Source organism: Paramormyrops kingsleyae, chromosome 14 (assembly GCF_048594095.1).
Source record: "Paramormyrops kingsleyae isolate MSU_618 chromosome 14, PKINGS_0.4, whole genome shotgun sequence".
Lineage (NCBI taxonomy): Eukaryota > Metazoa > Chordata > Actinopteri > Osteoglossiformes > Mormyridae > Paramormyrops > Paramormyrops kingsleyae.
In genome coordinates this window covers 19,885,988-19,906,799 of record NC_132810.1, presented here as the reverse complement: position 1 = coordinate 19,906,799, position 20,812 = coordinate 19,885,988, and the positions used below count along the sequence as shown (strand labels likewise).

Genomic DNA, 20,812 nt, shown 5'->3' with positions numbered 1-20,812 from the left:
GTGACTCAGCTCTGCAGATGCAGGAGATGTGAAGGGGCTGCTAATGAATGAAAGTGTAAACCTCAATGACCTGGGCTGGTTAGTCCTTTGGGTGACACATGATACCATCTTATGAGGAGGTGGCAGCTTAGCAAAAGCATCAGGAGCCTCTGGCTTGGAGGAAGGTTTCAGAAAACTTGAAGCTCGGGGGGGGGGGGGGGGGGGGGTGAAGCTTGCCTGCAGCAACATATGGGCTTCAGCCAGCCCTGTCAACAATGGTTGACAATGTTGTCAATGCATATAGAAATTCAAGGTCCCTTTTCTTTGCATGTCACACCAGGCTGTGCTGCATCCCCTTCACGTCCAATAGACAGATCAACATTTCTGACCGAACCCAGTTGTCAGGCTCCTGCATCGTTTGTGACACCAGCAGATGTCACAGAGCAGCACATTTCCTGCTTAAGATTAATCGCACGTTGAGTCACAAGAATCCATTCAGGAACCTTGGGGATATAGCTGCAGCATTTATTTATCTGATGATTTGGGGGGAATGATTTCTTGCTTGGCTGTGGCTGGGAAGAATGTTCATTGGCAATCAAATTTTAACATTTATTAAAATAATCCTTAGCACTTACACTGTATGGAATATGCCAAAAAGTTAGCCAAAGAAGAGGTATAAAGGATAAGGAGTAGGTACAGACTGGTCCTGTGCGATGATTATGTGGTACAGTTAAATAATTTAGAATCACATACTAAAATGTGCTTATCTTGCTCAGAATCCCAGACACAGCAAAATATGAAATATAATGATTTGAAATGAAATGAGATGATATCAAATATGAGTAGATTTTTTCAGTAATAAAACTGGATAAGTAATAGCTCTTGGTGCCTTTTTCGCAAAACAAACGGAACATTTCTCTGTGGAAGGTATGAAAATATGACTTAGAGCCGTAGGCGATTGTTAAAATAATATGGAAAATAGAGCCACGGTTGGAGCGGGGCAGCATTTTGAGATTCACGCTGGACTCTGGATGACGATGAGATCAAACTGCGGAACTCGCCGGCACACCTGCTCCTGTAGGTCGCGTCTGCTGGGGCTGCATCCGAGCAGCTTCGATCATACCGGAAATAAAACCGCCACAAATAAATAAATCAGCCGCAGGGGAACAATGGATTCCCAGATGGCCACACACACCAATGAAGGTGTCATTGCAATTAATAGGGAACTGTGATGAATGACAGGGTCCTTATGGATAAGGCGTAATTATCATTGCTGGGGAAAAGAATAATCCAGAGTAGTAAATATAGTTTGTGGCTCAGGTCTGTCCTTTCAGACCTGCAGCAGCTGACATTTCTTAAATCAGACCCTTTATTGGGATTTCTCTCTGGTTCCGTCAGATTTCACGGACGTCTCCCGGTGATTGAATGGCTTGAGTGTTATAGTGCACGTCGTCCTTCTCGTGTCCTTGCGGCGACTCCCCCCAAAGCTGAGTAAAAAAAACAAAAAAAAACAAATAAAATTGAAAACCACATTGGAGAAAAAGCCCACATTAGTAATGTGGAGATGCGAGGCCCTGAAACGCCCTTTCACTTCCATTGCGAGATGCATTCATTTAACAGAAGCGGCGTAAACTTCAACCGGAACACACGGTCGGGGCACCCAATCCACTTTGTTCCAGGAAACTGGAAGTTTTCGATTGTAAATGTCGCCGGACAAAGTAAAGAAAAACAGCTCCTGTTTTCCCCAGACAGACTTGCTGTCATAATGAAGACAGGTAGCTTTTTGAGACCTTGACATTTACTATTATGGTCTCAAAAGCTGAAAAATGCTAAAAACCATGGAATTTGCAACAGCGGTACATGGATTTTAAAGGAACCTGGACCTGTTCAACCTCATATTTTGGCGGTAAAAACGGAGACAACTTGGCTGGACATGCCCATGAGTACAGCTGAAACAGGTGAACACGATAAGGACGCAATAAGCAGCAATCTGCATAGCAGGTTTTCGGTCACTCGGTCCTCGTCTCCATGGCGGAAGAGTCTTCCTGGTTGCAAATTGTTGCGCATCAATACCCTGCAGAACTCTGTCCTCTATACCAATGGTTCATCAGATCTTAAAATGTGTTATGGATACCTTATTGGTGGCAACAGTTCATGGCTTGAACAAAGGTGGATGCAATAACCTTCGATGATCTCATTATACTTCATTATTTGAGACATAATTTTACATTGGGGCGAAGGCTCATTGACAGACATCAGGATGTTCTGAGACCGGGAATCAGTCGAGGACATTATTCAGCCTTAACGTGCCGCCTTTGACATTTTCATAACGGTAGGCCTCGTGCACCATTTTCCACATGATTATGCATGGCCTTTGAAGAGGTCTTTGGAGCAAGGAGGACGTAGGGGCTATCAAGGGAATTTAACACCTTCTGCTCATGCTGGACTCAAGGTTGACAGAGTTATATCAATGTTGTTGAGGAAGAAGGCTGTGGAAGACTGAGAAGATGCAATGGAATATAATAGAAGAGCCGTACTCTTATGGATACATTTCTTTCCTGAAAACTACGCATCCTGCTAATTCAATGAGCCATCGCTTTTTTTACGACTCCAGGTGTTTGCTGGAATGGTGTAGACACATGCCATACTGGAGAGATCTGCTTCATAACACACTTGTATCAGTAATGTTCCTTGTTTGTACTTTTTATTCCTCTGATCTCTAAGCATGGTGGGTAATGAGTATTCAGTCTAAAGCTCTCTGGCTTTTATATTCTTGCATATCATGCTATCTTGTTGTGGTCCAGGGTGTTCGGCTGAAATGTTGCTAATTAGTCTTCTTTTTCTATTTTACGACTCAAACAAATTTCCACCATGTTCCCAAAGACATAACTACATTATATCCAATATATATTCAAAGTATATTATATCTTTACCCATATCCAATTAAAATGTCATATATAAAAAGGGGGCAATTAAGTATATATTTTAGGAGATATGTGATATTCTTGACAGTCTTTAGTTTTTAAGAAACGGAATGTAAATTATAGGGATGAAGGAAATCAAAGCACTTCAAAGCCTTGGGTAGGAGCTTGCCAATGAGGAATTATATCAAGTGCCATTATGGCAAATGCATAGCACAAACCATCCATCAATGTCAAAAGACACTGTATATTCTATAGAAAGTCTGTCGTGATATGATTGATTAATACATGCAATGCTTGTATATTGAGGTGATTACTGTGTGGTATACATCTTGAAGGTTACTTAACTGACCATGCCCATCTGAAGATAAGCAGGAGTCGTGGAGCTTTTACCATGAATTACTGTGGTAATACAAATCCCTGATCCAGAACATTACACAAAGTCTAAGTATAATCTGGGCACCCGAAACAGTTCCTGTCCATTGTTGGTCAGACACTCACATGTACTCTCTCACGCACAATCATACAGTACAGTACGTCTGAAATTGCATACATGTTTGCTATGTAGTAGGCGAGATATAGTATGCAAAGTGAGCATTATGTCCGAATACTCAGTATGGGTGAGATGGTAGGTGAACAGTACTTATATGACATACTACATTCTATGTACAACTGATGGATGCTGATGTTACATAAGTTGACTTGAATATATAAGTTTTTAACATTTTTTAACTTTTGTAGGTGTCAAGCTATGTTATTGGTAAATATCCAGGTCAGGTAATGTGCAAGATGGTGATCTCAATTTGTCTGAGTGTATGCATGCTGTCCTCATGCACAAATATAGTATGTACTACATTACCAGTCGAGTAGTAGGCTTCTAATGGAATTCAGTACACATGGATTTCGGATGCACCCTATGGCTTATTTAGAAACATCAAATTGCCAAGCCCTTTTTAGACTGCGGGAGAAAACTTGGGTCCTCATACAAAACTCTGTGTAGAACATGCACAGAGCTGAATGGTCAGGGTTCGATTACAGGTTTTCAAAGTCACAGCATGAATGGAAGACTTGTGCTGGAATGGAAACTCTACACTGTGGAATTACCACATCTGTAATGATGCTTTATAGTGGGTTCAAGCTGTGGATCATTGCACTTTATGAAAGTATTACAAATATCTTTGATGTGGACCTTGAGATTCTGAGGCTGAGAAAGAGGTTTTTAGACAAGGGTAGCCTTGAGCATTTCACAGTGCAGTATATTTCAATTCTTCTCACAGAAAAGATACTAGGAATATTAAGTATAATACATTCTCATTAATTTAACAATGGCTTCAATTTCCCACACCAAAAAAGTTTTATACATTGAATATTTATAATGCTAATGATTTCTTGACTTCATATTTTAAGGTTGATGAATGTATGTTCTGGATGCTTGGTGCATCCATTAGCATTGTTATGATCCAGGCATCATCTTGGGGATGTTACTGAAATAATTATCGGGCCTCTTTTATATCTTCCTGAGGCAGGCTAGCAGACGTGCAATGCAGCCAGCTGGCCGTACTGTTGATAAGGTGATGGCAGGGGGCTGGTGGCTTGCGTACGGAAACTTAAACGGTATCGCACAATTCCCAAGGTGAAAATAATAACATGGCCATTTAAGAGGGTAATTAAATATAGCAATAAACACTACTGGAACCTGTGCCAATGTACAAGGGAGAATTGTAGTTTTAGGTATGACTGGGGGGAAATAATACTGGTCATCATTTACAACTGGTTTTTCCAGACAATTTTCAGGGCAGATCCCGTCTCTGTTCGATCAAAATGAAAAGAGACAAAGGAAGAGAGAGTGAAAATGTTAACGCTACAGTTCTGCAATTAGTGCTTCTCTGCTGAACAATGTCTGAATATGTACTTAATAATTTATTAAATCTGACAGATCAACTGACGTTTACTGCTTGGAGCTTCTGATAATGAATTGAAGGCGAGGGGGTGTATGCAGGGGGTATATGCAGTTTAATTCTTATGCTGAGCTGAAACATGCCACAAAAATATGGCGAGGTTGTTTTTATGTCTGAGGTGCCCTGCTTGGTTCTGAAATGTAGGTGCCAGTTTAGCTCTAACTCTGCTCTAACACACTAAACTTTCTGTGGGTCTCCTTTGGATGGTAGATGTTTTATCCGTCACACATCTCTTGGCTGCCATCACAAGTATGTGACATAATTGCCCTGACAGGTGGCAATGCCATAGACATCATGGGAAGAAACTTTTCGCTTTTTTTTTTTAACCGTTATCGCAAGCAGCAGGACCGCAAAGCTGCTTAGGAACTATGAGAGTCACTATCCAGGGGTTAGGAACTAATCCCAACTGGCAAATTACACCTGGTCATATAATACTTGTGACCCACCAGGAGGTGGAGTCGTGACCCTGGGTGAAGTTTGGTTGAGCTCTGGTGATATCGAGGTAAAGCCATCACCAGACCTAGGCCCAGGGACCGCAAAATACATAAAAGTCATACAGTCAAAACATGGATACAATTTGGGCTTTTATTAATAAAATTCTTTCAGTTTGCATTAAATTATTTATCAGTAATTTTTTTGTGTTTGTAAATTGCATTCTTACCCAGCAAACATGAGACGTCTCCCAGACGTGCAGATCATGGTTATATGGGGTCGGTCCGTCCAGGACTATATCTGTACGTCTGCACGACAGGTTCAGCATCTGGACGTCTGATTACAACCTCAGTTTAATATCTGAATTGCAGCTTTTAAAATGTGATTTTTCTTTTCATGATACTTTCATATGGAGGATCACAAGAGGTGTAGAGAGAACTATGACTGTTGTGGTCTTCCATACTTTCAGGTGATAAAAAATTGGAACACTGAATACGGTCTCCATTTTGTCTGAGACTGAAAATGTCCTAAAATGGACACTGTACATGTGATTTAAGTGACATTACAGAACAAATATTTAATTCAACAAGAATACTGTGCCTTTATATTAAATGCTCATGAGTAAGCATGTCCCTTTTACTGTTCATAGGGTAACTACATCAAGACGTTTAAGGAAAGGTTCTCCTATGAAATAGAGCAGTTAATTTGAGAAATATTTGTACAAACAAAAGTGTTTAGTTTAAGTCTAGTGTTGAGTTCCATTACATTTTAAGTGTACTTTTTAAATTTGTTGCTGTCAAACTGTGTTGTACAGATGGCTTAGGTGAAAAAGAAAAGGAGAAATGGATCTTCTTCTGCAAGATTCTGACATTGATAACAGTCTGCCAGGCATCCCAAATAGTTCTTATAGTGACAGTGTGCCTGGCACTCCAAATAGTTTTAACAATGACAATCCTGAAACTACAACACTTGACTTGACTACTGATGTGGATCATGACCATACAGACTCAGAAGAAGAACTAAATGATGAAACTGGAGTAACTGTGAACTTTGAAGAGGACTTGAGACAGTGGGCTATAAAAAAAACAGAGAGACACACAGATCTTTGAATGAATTGCTGTCCATATTAAGAAACCAAGGACACCTGTTGCCTGTGGATGCCGGGACACTCCTCGATACTCCACAGGATAAAGTGTCTAAGGCTAAATGTGGAGGGCACTCTGTGTACTACGGCTACAGGTCCAACAATAGCTCCAGGTATGGCAGAGTCTTGTCCATGGACAGCATCAGTACCAGGGGGCAAAATATCACTATCATGGACACTATCAGGCACACCATCAGATCCAGGCGCTGCTTCAGCTCCAGGCACCGTTCCCGCTCCGGCTCCAGGCGCAGTTCCCGCTCCGGCTCCAGGCACCGTTCCTGCTCCAGGCACCGTTCCCGCTCCGGCTCCAGGCACCGTTCCCGCTCCGGCTTCAGGCGCAGTTCCTGCTCCAGGCACCGTTCCTGCTCTGGCTCCAGGCACCGTTCCCGCTCCGGCTCCAGGCGCAGTTCCCGCTCCGGCTCCAGGCACCGCTCCACTCCAAAGCATGGTGAGTAGTCCAAAGGTCGCAAGTGATCAAATGATTTGCAAACACGTAGTATCATTGCACCCCTAATTGTTACAATTAAGGAACAGATTCATAATTAGATGTCTTAGGACCCAAAGCTGTTGCTTTTCTCACAGAAATGTTACGTGGTAGTTTCCTAAAGAACCTTGTTTTCTTTTACAGGTCCTGCAGATGCAGGGGTCTCAGAGGGAAGCAGACCTGTTCCCAACGCCCTCAGCAAGTAAGTGCTTTAGTATCTCAATCCTTGTCAAAAGCACCCAAACAGAAAAAAACTGGGAAAGCAAACTAGGAAATGTTCTTCTCCCATTAGGGGGAGCCACAGCGGATCAAGTATCTGTCATTTTCTGCATAATGATTTTGCAAAAAATTGCCCTTAGTTACCTAACCTTCCCCATTTATCTGGGCTTGAAACTGGCGCTTAAAGATACCTTACAGCCCCGGTGAATAGTTAAACTACAAATCTTATTACTCTAGATATGGTGGTATTCTGTAATGTTTGAATATATATTTGTTTGAATATTTCTTTCTACCAAAACACTACCCACTGTTTTATAACCAAAACACTATAATTTGATTATGACGAAATAATTGTCAACCAGCCTAGTTATTAAATACTTGAGTTGTAATAGAGAAGGAAATCATCATTAAAATAAATGTTTTTCAGAATTTCAGAAAATAGTCTTGACCAAGTTAGTTGACATCCACGTGGGGGTGTGACGCCCTGGCTGGAGTGAGCCTGTCTGTTCAGCCGCCCATAAGGAGAAGTTGGAGGCCATAGAGGACTTCCAGAGGAAGAAGCAGTACCTCAATGACAGCCAAGCTTTTGATACCCTGGTAGGACTTGACAGCCTCTTGTAAATGATTACAGTATACAATGTGTTCATTACGCATGATTGTTTTCAATAGTTTAATATTCGTCTGGGTTGTCATTGAAAAATGTTTTGTCATGGATTTTTTCCAATAGGTGCTGCAACTTTCAAGAATTGGAGGGACTGTGTGCACAAAGTGTTTGACCAGTATGTTTTAATGTATGAATTAACACTTATGTGATAGACTCCATTTTCAAAGTTTACTATAAGTAAAAAACATACAATTAATTACCAGTTATTATAGTTGCAGTTTTGGTTGATATCCTGTCTTTAAGCAGGATCTCCACTGTTTTCCTTGATTCCTAATTTAATTAAATCTATAAATATATTTTTTTCCTTCAGGCTTTTCACTAATTTTCTCATGGCACATTTTAATATGAAGGGAAAAGGAAACAAAGACAAGATGGTTGTGGAGAACACAAACCTCTATAGAGCTATACAAGATAGGCTGTCGTTTTATATTGCCATAGTAAATTTTAGAAGGGAAATGTATTGTTCAATAGTAAAAGTGGATATAATTATTATTTTATATTTAAAATACAAGTATTTTAAATACAAGGTAGTATACAGACAGTGACAATTTAGAAGTGTGTGTTTTAGTTAATGTCATAGTTGCTGGAATATGCATATGATATAAACCATTTTATTTTTCCTGAAAATATGTCTACTTGGTGTAGGTACAGGTTGCCTTTGCACATGTACAACTTTTTTTTTAATTTCACCTCTTGCAGCTGCAGTCATGAAATGCCACAGAGACGCCACAGAGGAAACTAATAAAAGCAGATCATCTTAAGCATGCACCAGCTAGAAAAGCAGGAGGTGGACACAGCTGATTATAAATAACCTATTTTTAATTTAAGTTTAGAGTTCCAAATGTCCATTTTGCCCAGTTCACCTGCTCTCTGTGCGCAGCACTCAGCAGCTTCAGCTCTGTACTGTTCTGTTGTGAATGTATTCTATTTAAATAAAAGTTTTAATTAAATGCATGGTGGGACTGTTTATTTATAAATGAATTTAGTCAGGAGGCACAATATACACAATGTCTAAAATTAATCAGCTTTTCATATTACAAGACGTTGAAAAAACGTTTCATTCTGGTTCCTCATGGGACGTTGTTTAGACGTATTTTTGCTCAGTCGGTACTGATGCTCTGTGCCGGAGCAGGAATGTCCCTCTTGGCTCCGGTGTCCTTGCATGAGGGGGGGGGGGGGGGATGGATGATTTGGAATGTCAGAAGGAGGCAGCGGAGAAGATAAGTGTGGCAGAAGTTTGAGGGCTGTGATTGCGTTTCGTCACATTTAAGATCTTGTGTTTGCTTGCTCTTCTTAAGGGGCTGTTGGCAAATCCCTGAAAGCACCTGAAGGTGACCTGGGTGACGGTTAAACCTCAAAGGGGACATTATTTGGGTGATTATAGCTTGTAGGAGGTTCCTACTAGGACCTACCGGGAGATTGGAGGAGTAACAGGGAAATGATGACCTGATTGGGCAGCGTCGGACATGGGGGGGCGTGGAGGGGCACATACACTCACCTAAAGGATTATTAGGAACACCTGTTCAATTTCTCATTAATGCAATTATCTATTCAACCAATCACATGGCAGTTGCTTCAATGCATTTAGGGGTGTGGTCCTGTTCAAGACAATCTCCTGAACTCCAAACTGAATGTCAGAATGGGAAAGAAAGGTGATTTAAGCAATTTTGAGCGTGGCATGGTTGTTGGTGCCAGACGGGCGAGTCTGAGTATTTGACAATCTGCTCAGTTACTGGGATTTTCACGCACAACCATTTCTAGGGTTTACAAAGAATGGTGTGCAAAGGGAAAAACATCCAGTATGCGGCAGTCCTGTGGGCGAAAATGCCTTGTTGATGCTAGAGGTCAGAGGAGAATGGGCCGACTGATTCAAGCTGATAGAAGAGCAACTTTGACTGAAATAACCACTCGTTACAACCGAGGTATGCAGCAAAGCATTTGTGAAGCCACAACACACGCAACCTTGAGGCGGATGGGCTACAACAGCAGAAGACCCCACCGGGTACCACTCATCTCCACTACAAATAGGAAAAAGAGGCTACAATTTGCACGAGCTCACCAAAATTGGACAGTTGAAGACTGGAAAAATGTTGCCTGGTCTGATGAGTCTCGATTTCTGTTGAGACATTCAAATGGTAGAGTCAGAATTTGGCGTAAACAGAATGAGAACATGGATCCATCATGCCTTGTTACCACTGTGCAGGCTGGTGGTGGTAGTGTAAAGGTGTGGGGGATGTTTTCTTGGCACACTTTAGGCCCCTTAGTGCCAATTGGGCATCGTTTAAATGCCACGGCCTACCTGAGCATTGTTTCTGACCATGTCCATCCCTTTATGACCACCATGTACCCATCCTCTGATGGCTACTTCCAGCTGGATAATGCACCATGTCATAAAGCTCGAATCATTTCAAATTGGTTTCTTGAATATGACAATGAGTTCACTGTACTAAAATGGCCCCCACAGTCACCAGATCTCAACCCAATAGAGCATCTTTGGGATGTGGTGGAACGGGAGCTTCGTGCCCTGGATGTGCATCCCACAAATCTCCATCAACTGCAAGATGCTATCCTATCAATATGGGCCAACATTTCTAAAGAATGCTTTCAGCACCTTGTTGAATCAATGCCACGTAGAATTAAGGCAGTTCTGAAGGCGAAAGGGGGTCAAACACCGTATTACTATGGTGTTCCTAATAATCCTTTAGGTGAGTGTATACACTGAGGACAGACAGGTGTAAGACATTACAATAGACAAACGATAACCAAAGACAGCAGAGGGTCATAATTACATCCGACAAGGTTTACATGAGGGGCAGGTGTGACTGATTGGGGGTGTGGGGTAGCTGGCATGGGAGACCCCTGCTGGCCAAATCAGGACAGGACAGGACAGTGTTTTTGATTAACAAACCTTCAGCTTAAACCCTGCTGTCCTCTGCCTCCTTCATCTACCACATACGGGTTTATTGAGTTGGGTAGATGGTGACAAAGCAGTGACTGTAGCTAATTTGACCACTTAATGGACGCCTAATGCTTTGGTGTCCCGAATCTATGAGACTTAAAATAGCTAATATGTAAAAATAAATGACTAAGCTAAGTGGATGGTAACCATTGTTAACTCTAGCGTTCCCTAAATGAATACCGTAACTTATTAGGCAAATAATCTTTGTATCATTAACTGTCGTGTTTCATAAACCTTAGATATCAGTACAAATGAAAAAGCTTGTACTGCTTCGGATTCCACAATGTTCACTAGGCAGCAGAAAACGAGCGAAATCTTGCAGGTACACAGATTGTACACAACTGTTGCTGCCCTGCACAGCCTGCGGTGCGTAGTTAACACTTGGAAAGGAGTCGCAGTGTGACTGACCCCCCCTGCTGGGCACATGGCAGCATCCATTTCCTGTGATGTCATATGACCAGGTGGCCCCTCCATTAGGGGCCTCAGCTGACTCACTCGGCTCTTTCTGTAAAAGATCTGCTCTGGTGTGTCCCTGGGAGGATGAGGATACCTAAACCAGCTTTAGTATCCATAATGAAGAGCTCCTAGTGTGATCTCTCAGAAGTGATGCACTAACGATTAAGGTAAAACTTTCTGTAATGCATCAGGTACAAGCGTATGTATGATGTGTTTGCTGCAGAGTTTGTTTCAGACGCTGGAAGAAGTGTCCATTGTCCATTGTCCAGGTTCGTAGTTCATCTCACGTGGGGATTCCATGGGTTATTTTTTAATCTGTCACCATTATTGTGTAGAAAAACAATTACGTCGTTGGAATATCCCTCTTGGGAAAAGGTTCACTAGAACACTGACTGCTGTGGATTTTCTGTGGTTATATTAAAGCGAGAAAAGTTAAGCATGCTTTGTGCCTCTACTTATAAAGAATTTAGTGTCAATAGTTTTAAAGCTGTATATGAGACCTGAAAACAGCAAATCAAATCCTTGGCTGCACTAGACTGGTTCAGCAGCCACAGCTGAATGGAGTTTATTAGCTCATTTGGATGCAGGTTTGAGCAAATTTGTAGTATTGATTGAGGAATTCTGGCTCAGAAACGGATAGTGGGAAGGATTATTGTGTGATGTCAATCATTCATTGGTTTAATTAAATAAGTTACATTTTAAGTAAAATGTATTTATAAAGTGCTTTTCACAGGCAGAAACCACAATGTGCTGTATAGTAAAATTCTCGTAAATTATTAAAATAGCATATTACCCATAAAATTAAAGTAAAAATGCAGAATAAAAAAACAGATAAAAACATATTATCCACCCTGATAATGATGCTACCTGACAGTCTGTATAAACAAGTGCATCTTCAGCTGGCTTTTGAACAGACAGAGTTATTCATACAAACAGTAGTACTTGGGGGAGGTCATTCCTCAAGTACTATGCAGTTATATTAAGTTATTAAGGCAATGACAATCAAAAAATTTACTTGTAAGTACTTTTCTGTTGACTCTGGTGTTAAACTTATGTAGTTTTCAGTTTTACTGAACTTATTGGGCAAATATGCCTGGAGAGTACTGGGGATTTCTGACAGAGATTTATTGTTGTTATACTTAAAACTAGTTTTTTCCGCCAAATTTATTTTTGATTAAAAATTAAACATGTTAAATAAGAATCTGCACAAAAAAGGCAAACTATAATGCTGATATGCCACGTCACTTTAATTTTCTCTGCAGTAATTAACATAATTTATTCAGCTCCTCCTGTTAAATGCCTCCTAAATTGCAGTAATTCAAATAATTTATTCAGCTCCTCCTGTTAAATGCCTCCTAAATTGCAGTAATTAACATAATTTATTCCACTCCCTCCTGTTAAGTGCCTCCCCAGTTGTTCAGTGTCTTCTAATTTGTCACCTCAACATTTTGTTTACCTTAAATAGAGATAATTACTGTTAATTGTATAAAATGAAATCCCTATGATATCATAACCCAGAGTCATGAGATGTTAAAGAAGACCTGAAGATTGGGAGACCTTTCATATATTCAGGTGCCAGTAGTTTAAAAATGTACAAAAAAACAATGACTGGTGGTGGGGCGGTGGGGCGGGGGGGGGGGGGTCATTATCTCCTGACGACCTTGTTAAACGCAGTTCTTTCGGATGTGAAGCTCCACCTGGTGAGCAAATCGTTTCCTGAGACAATAATTAAAAATGCAGCTGCGCCGTGTTTTGTGGTATCTCTCGCCATTCGGATAGCAGGCTGGTGATGGTTCTAATGAGCCGACGCTGACCCATTTCTCAGATCTTGGAAGACATTTCACTGTGATGAATCATGGCTTTTCGTAGAGCGACGCAACACCCACCCTCACCCTATGCTCATCCCTGATGGGATGTCATAAATAAACATGTTTTTGTCATAAATGTCTTCATCGTGATGCCGTATATGAGTGTGACCTGTTTTACACTTCATATTTTAAAAAAATGATTCCCTAATATTTATGCTCTGGTGTTACTCTTCATTATTCCTGGCTTGAAGGTTAATCAATCTAATTTTGCACCTGAGCTGAGATTTTCAGTTTTTCAAGACTTTTTTAAGTTTAACAAAGTGTTGTATTTGTTTGAAAGGGTTATGTTTACTGATTTTCATGATGAAAATGAAATCTTGTACCGATGAACAATCAAATCTGTAACGTACTAAGTGGACAATCTTAAAAATAGAGTGAGAATGTAACATATCAAATTAAATTTTGCATATATACCCATAAACATAAATGCATATGTAAATGAAGCTTGTGCATGAAATGCTCTGAGGCTACATCCCAAAACTGTTTTTGACGGCTCTCACTCCACCGCCTCGGTGACTCATTGTCTAAAGTTCAAAGTTCATGAAGCTGGTGAGTAAAGGAATGAGCGAGGAAGGAAGGCAGCGTGGACAAAAGTGGCATCGGGACACACTTGCATTCTTGATAACTTACCATGTATGTATGAATGACGTAGAAGCTTTTGTGCCACGTCAAGCATGGGTATCACAGACAAGAGTCAGAAAAGCGCTGTACAAGTCCAAAGCAATCAACCTCACAGTACATAAACAATAAAAAATATAATAAGAATAAAATAAAATAAAAAAATCTAACCAAAAGGTTTTAAGACTATGCTTAAGATTCTTTGAAAAGAATCGACTTAATAAGCTGCACATACCGAATGAGGAAGATCATTCGGTAACCTCAGGGCAGTAGCCGTAACCTCGGGGCAGTAGACTGGAAGGCACGGTCACCACAGGTCTTTAACTTGGTGCGTGGAACAACTGACAGCCTTTTCTCCTGAGATCTGAGCAATCGAGTTTCATAATTGTTAAGGAGATTTGTTACATACTTTGGAGCTTGACTATGCAGGACCCTATAGGTAATCATCAGGATCTTAAACCTTATCCTAAAATCAACAGGAAGCCATTTTGAACTGGAGACGGGAGACAGAAGACTTATTCAGTCCCGAAAAAAAGCAATATAGTCATCTAAATGAGAGGAGATGAAAGCAAAAATAAGCATTTCAAGCTCAGCTCTAGAGACTACTGTATGGAGCTTGGAGATTTGTCTTAAATGAATGAAACAAGTGATTTAATATGTGCATCAAAAGACAAAGACTGATCTAAAATCATATCAAGGTACTCTCAGCTAGACTTCCACACACCCACAGCGAAGGGGTGATTTGAGTGAAAATCAACCCTCGATTATTCATTCCCTAAGGCAGGGGTGTCAGACTCCAGTCCTGGGGGGCCAGAGTCCCACACATTTTTGGGTTTCCCCTCATTTAATACACCTGAATCAACTCCTTGTGCTAATTATCGCACAGCTCTTAAGCTGAATCATTTGTGGTGGAACAGGGAAAGAACTAAGGTACACGGGGCTCTGGCCCCCCAGGACTGGAGTTTGACACCCCTGCCCTAAGGTATTAGCACTTCAACATCTGCAATTTAGAATTTGGAAAATCTCTCGGGGTGGAGGGTGGGGCAAGCAAGGATTTTGGGATGTAGCCTGAGTTCCAGATGGGAGCACAGAGCAGGAATGTCGGCCTGGTCTTACAATCCTGAGAAGTTGTCAGTCAGTCCTGTTCTCTTTTCCCCATCAAACCCTGAAGCTGTAGGAGATCAAAGATCAAAGATATTTTATTGTCAATTCACATTTTATGTGCAAGACATACATGAGAATCGAAATGCCGTTTCTCACTCACAGGTGTGCGTACGTACCGTCCAATTACAAAAAAATAGACATTCTATACAAAAAGACAGATAACAAGACACAGGACAAACTGACAAGGCCAGAGACATATCGACAAAGTGGAAATGATAACAATTTAAGAGCCAGTTGTGCAAATGGTAAGAGTAGAAGAGGCGGTTGTGCAAAGGGTAATAATATTAAGGTAGTTGTGCAAATGGTAAACATAGATAAGGAAGTGATGCAAATGGTGAACAATAGAGTGCAAATGGTAGCAATCATACAAGTCAAATTCAAATTAGCAGCGGAAACATATAAGTGTAAACAGTTCTTGAGGTAGTCAGTGAATAAATTACTGTCCAGGGGCAGGAGGCAGAGTGGGGGGGTAATGGACAGAGTTCAGCCTCCTGACAGCCTGGTGGATAAAGCTGTTTAAGGGTCTTGTGGAGCCCAGAGGGTCCGGTACCGTCTCCCTGAAGGCAGGAGGCTGGAGTGGGAGTGTAAGGGGTGTGAGGAGTCTCCAGCAATGCTGATGGCCCTTCGGGTGAGGAGGGTATGGAGAGTGTCCGTCAGGGGGGGCAGGAAGGTGCCGATGATCTTGCTGGCTGTGTTCACTACCCGTTGCAGAGCCTTACGGCAGGAGGCAGAGCTTCCGAACCACACAGCCATACAGCCAGTGATGATACTCTCAATAGTGCCTCTGTAAAAAGAGAGCATGATGGGGGGTGGAACGTTCGCCCCCCTCAGTTTGCGGAGGAAGTAGAGGCGTGTTTGTGCCTCCCTGGTCAGTGATGTGGTGTTATTGGTCCAGCAGAGACCCTCAGAGATATGCACCCCCAGAAATTTGGTTGTTCTCACCCTCTCCACAGCAAGGCCGTCGATGGTCAGTGAGGCATTCTGAGGAGGTCTTCTCCTGAAATCTATAACCAGGAGGATACTATAGGCTGAGCAACAGCCAATCACAGTGGTTTTGAAGTTCCGTTTCATTTATTAACCAAGAGCATCTTGTGAATGTGACCTTTAGATCCAGTAAAAATTGAAGCCCGTTTGGCACCCTAAGCAAATTTCACCACAGGCGCCCCCCCTCCTATCTGAGATAAAGTGAAATTGGTTTGCTAAGTTGGCGCCCGCTATAGGAGACAAAATTAAATCGGCTTGCTAATTTGATGCCCCCTAAGGTCGAGGAAGTGAATTTGACTTGCTAAATCGGCACCCCCCCAATAAGAGTCAAAGTGAACTCGGCTAAATCAGCACCCCCTATAGAAGACAAAGTAAAATCAGCTTGTTATGTCGGCACCCCCTACAGCAGATTAAATGAAAGATGCCGCCCTAGGCGGCCTCCTATGTGGCCTACAGGGTTAACCAACACTATCTCAATCCTTCAAAATGTATAAACAAACAACAATGGCCCAGCAGCTGCCTCACATTTTAGTTCTGTTGAGCACCTCAGGTCCCTCCCTGCTTCACTCTCTCCTTTGATCAGAGCTAAATACCGTATCTTTGGAGATGCTCTGGTCCAGCTGGCTAACAAATGCAACATTGTTTTTAAAAATGTAATGGGACTGTTATCCTGTCAGCATACTGTATATGAAGAGTCAGGCTGAGGACTAGCAGAACACGATTCTGTTTGCTTTCTTCCTCGCTAGCCTTATAGAGGCAGTATACCACAATTCTGCTCTGATAAGTCAGTGCCCTGGTCCTTGTTGTCATGCATTGCCTTAAAATTGCCACTGACCTTGAATGCTTGGATTTATTGATTTATTTATTACTGTTCTTTACCAAAATGTGCTGCGGCTAGTTCTCGTTTTGCAAGAAAATTATTTTTAAATCCTGATAAAACTTCTCGAAGTCTTGCTGCCTTCATCCATTCATCTTTCTGGCCGGTATAATCAGACGACATTGATGAATGGCTAGAAACTCTCGAGGTGAATTTTCGGTCCGTACGTTCCCTTCTGAGTGGCGAACAGGAGCACAGAGAGGGGACAAAAAATTCTGAATTGTCGGCAATTATGAATAACTTGTGTTTTGTAACAGACTACAGGGAAAATTTGTGCCCCCAAAGTCAGTAATCACTAATATCCTTAGCATGAACTGAAAAAGATTACTCTCTGTTCTGCTATATACAGTAAAATCTGCCTTGCGTTTGCAGAAACAGTACAGAAGAAGGTACAGGTACCATTAGCCTAGCTAATAAAACAAGAACATTTTGGCATCGCAGAAAGGATTCAGCATTGTAGCATTTCTGCACCGCAGGCAAATTGATGGAACGTGCTTTGTACGTTTTTTTTTACCTAGATTGGGCATGGAAATGAAAGCAATGTGACTTGTGTCCCTGGCCCCATAGACATAATGAAACAGCAGTAAGAAGCAAGAGGACATATCCATCTTATATTGAAGTGTTTGCCCACTAGATCTGGGAGACTACCCTGCGGAATTTCATCTGACGCCAGTGGACATCTAACTGATGCCTTTGCCTGCATATAAGGCAAAGCTGACCCATCCGTACCACATGAATTCTCCAGGATGAGCACAGCGGTTAAACACTTCCTCGTAAGTACTTGAGTTTGGCTGGAACAGGCCATGGGGCCATGTGAGACCACTGTTCATATTTCTCCTGCATGCCAGCGAGATTCTCTCTGAAGTCTCGGGCACTCAAAGAGCACTGTACCTGCCAGCAGTTCAATTTGGCAATATCTTTCTTGCATTTTGCTTCTCTTGGAAGAGAGTTCAGGAGATCACTAGTGGTGTGAATGTGGAATTAAATGTGTGAATCGCGTTGCTTGGATTTAATGTCTCCTAAAATCTGAGCACTCAGTAAATAGTACCAATTTTTATCTTTGAGGGTACAATTACTTGTCACTGGGGCTGTACCCTCAAGAGTTTGCCAATTGTACCCTTAGCTGTAGGTAAATGTACCATTAAGTTACAGAATTGGACTCTGAGGAACATATGTGTACCATTGTGGGGACGTTATTGTTGTTTGTACCTTGGTCTGTACCCTTTTTTCTGACAGTGGGACAGCTGCTAATATACATGTCATGGGCAGGCCAGTTTCACCATGGCGCTGAGCAGACTCAGGTATCGCGGTGGCAGGAAAGAGAGGAGGTGAGGTGGTTTTAAAGAGGACGCTTTGTTTATTGTAGTCCTTACATCAACCACAACTCTGACACTGTGCTCACGGTGCTGGCCGTCCTGATTGCTCAGACGATTCACTGATTGCATTCACAGATCTTTGTGGGGACCTGAAAAATGGTCCCCACAACATCAGAATAACAGGTGTTTACCACATTGTGGGGGACATTCGGTCCTTACAATGCAATATAAACATAATCCACACACACACACACACACACACAGGTGCTATTTGCAAGGCACACAAGCATGTTGGGAAAAGCAAATGGGCTCCACTATGTGAAGCCATCTTGCCAGCCCTACAATACTATTTAAGCCTATATTGATTAATGCGATTAATATGTAAACCCACATCCTGCCACAAACATTTTAATATACGCTTGCAAGGTCCACTAATAAGTGGGATTGAAAATCAGCCTGTTGTGTCTGTGTTGGGCTCCGAGGTGGATGGGGTTACATTGTAACAGGCTGGCAGATTGACATTTTAATCTCATTTGTTTGTTATGTTTGTGTTTAATAGGAGTGAAGATCAATAATTCTATTTACAGATTGTGTCAATAGCTACAGCCCGTTATAGGTTTGACTTTAGAAGTTGTTTAATTGATTTGAGTGAAAATTTACTGCAGCATTTCTCTAAGCGGGCGAGGGCCTCATATAGAGCATTGCTACTTTTTCTGTCTCTTGTGTTTTTTTGGGGGTAACTGTTTTATTGATGAATGTTTTGTTTACAAGAGCGGTCAGCTCGCTCCGTCATGAGTTCAGCCAATGAGTATTTTGCACTGGCCTTGCAGAAGTCGCTTGCGGACCAGCCATCACTCCTGGAAGTTCCCCGAGTCTCCAGGAAGTCGGCACCTCCTCCCTGATTCATGCTCTCCTGGAAATCACACACTTCAGCCTGACCACCTCAGTCCTTTACAGCAGACTGCTACCATTCAGAAAGTTACCAGCAAGTCATTGGATTGTATGTCCACTATCTTACAGAACCACCCCCCTTTTTGGAAATCAGTATTTCAAAGATGAGGTGCTTGCTTTTGAAACAAATATGCCTCAGGGATCAATTAATTTCAACACCAGCTACTGTGGTGGCTTCAGTATCATTTTGTGCTGATTTGCAGAAAGAGGGATTAATTATTGCCTTTTTAAACAAATATAACACCCCTGAAAGCACTGTGGCTTTTTTGTGATACAAACTCCTCTGAAGTGTGAAGAAATAAGCAAACGATGTCCCAAAACCCAATGTTTTTTTTCATGGCACAAGATTCGCCAGCTCCTCGGCATCTGATAAGGTGCTGAGCCGCTTCGAGCCAAAGTTACGGAGAAGTGTTTAGGGAGAGGGAGGCTGGAGAGGCGTCAGCACCCCGCTGACTAAAACGCAGTTCATCACTGCGGACAAATATGGATGCCTTTGCTAAACAGTGATGTCGAGGACTTCCACTTGGGACCAGCTGTGACGACGGAGGCATGCACACTGGGGATAAATCCCCCATATCAGCTGAAAGCTCCCAGTGTTTATTCTTATCGTTGGTTCCCCAGGTGTCCTGCTGCTTCTTGTCGTAACAGGGACTCTGTGTAGGTTTCACAGGTGTGATCCTGGGACATATTACGTATCGCATCGATTGTACTGTATATCTTGTGATTGTCCATAATAAGCAATTTGGGATGGCAAAATACATTTTGACACTAAGGTGCACACAATGGAGTCTATGTCTAATCTGTACCAAATAGGAAACTTTATTTGTTTAGTAATGAATTTTGTGCCAAATCCAAATCAAATTGCAGCTTCCAGATATACAAAGGAATTAAAATTTTTCAAGAATATATATAATTTTTTTTGGGGGGGGGGAATGAAAATGCATACTATTTAACTATCTAACAAACAAACTTTAAAGTTGAAGCTACAGCAACGTGCATTGGCTGTGGTAGGTCCTCCCTGTGCAGAGCAGACTGGATCTTCCTTTAGTTGTTAATGCAGTGTGTGTCCTGTGCATCAAGCATCTTGGGAACCGGGACCCAGAGTTCCTACGTGTCTGTTAACATCTCCCAGGAAGGACGTTCTCAGAGCCCATATGGTGGATTTCATTTGTATTCCACTCTTGCTTGGAGATTCCGGTAGAAGGGTCATTGTGGCACTTGTGCCTCATTCCAAAATCCCACATTGATTTGTACCACTTTCTGCAACCCAGGATGTCACCCACTGCTGAAGCGCGTGTCATAGCATAACTGCCTAAACACCTTTAATTTGTTAACATATTCCTGACAGTTAATACAGACGTGTCCCCCAAGGTCATTTGTAATGATATGTGTAGCCCGATTAATGTAATTTCAATCTTCAGCTTTATTTGCGCTTTGATTTATTATTTAATATCTTGACATCAGAGGTCTCTGTTACAGGATCTGTGTTGAGGTTTCCTGCCCCTAAGCGTCCGTCCAGCTCAGCAGAATGAGCTAAATTAGTCGAATTAGGAAGCCAATTCCCTCGGTCGTGTGCTCAGCTAGATTTTACACATTCTCACACCGCGGGCTTTAAGGACAAGGCTTGTGTTTCTAGTTTAGGTGAACAGATCTGTAAGTGAATTAGAAATACAGACATTTTTCCAGCTGTTTGAATTTCTGTCACTGTCACCATTCATCCCTGCCGTCACTTCTACATACGTCCTTCCACATGGTTGCTGTTTGTGCTGCCTTGTCTCTGGGTCCCTAGAGATCTGGACAGATGTCATTCAGCTACCC

The 20,812-nt window shown here is 41.9% G+C and overlaps 2 long non-coding RNA genes across 2 annotated transcripts; both read left to right on the top strand.

Moving 5' to 3' along the window:
* Positions 1 to 7,624: 7,624 nt before the first annotated feature.
* LOC111857937 (uncharacterized) lies at positions 7,625 to 8,751 on the top strand. The gene is made up of 3 exons (XR_002841469.2): positions 7,625 to 7,734; positions 7,865 to 7,916; positions 8,501 to 8,751. It is a non-coding gene; the product is annotated as an uncharacterized lncRNA (long non-coding RNA).
* A 2,483-nt stretch (positions 8,752 to 11,234) lies between these two features.
* LOC111858005 (uncharacterized) lies at positions 11,235 to 19,831 on the top strand. Its single transcript, XR_002841478.2, has 3 exons — positions 11,235 to 11,383; positions 17,362 to 17,500; positions 18,874 to 19,831. It is a non-coding gene; the product is annotated as an uncharacterized lncRNA (long non-coding RNA).
* Positions 19,832 to 20,812: the final 981 nt, after the last annotated feature.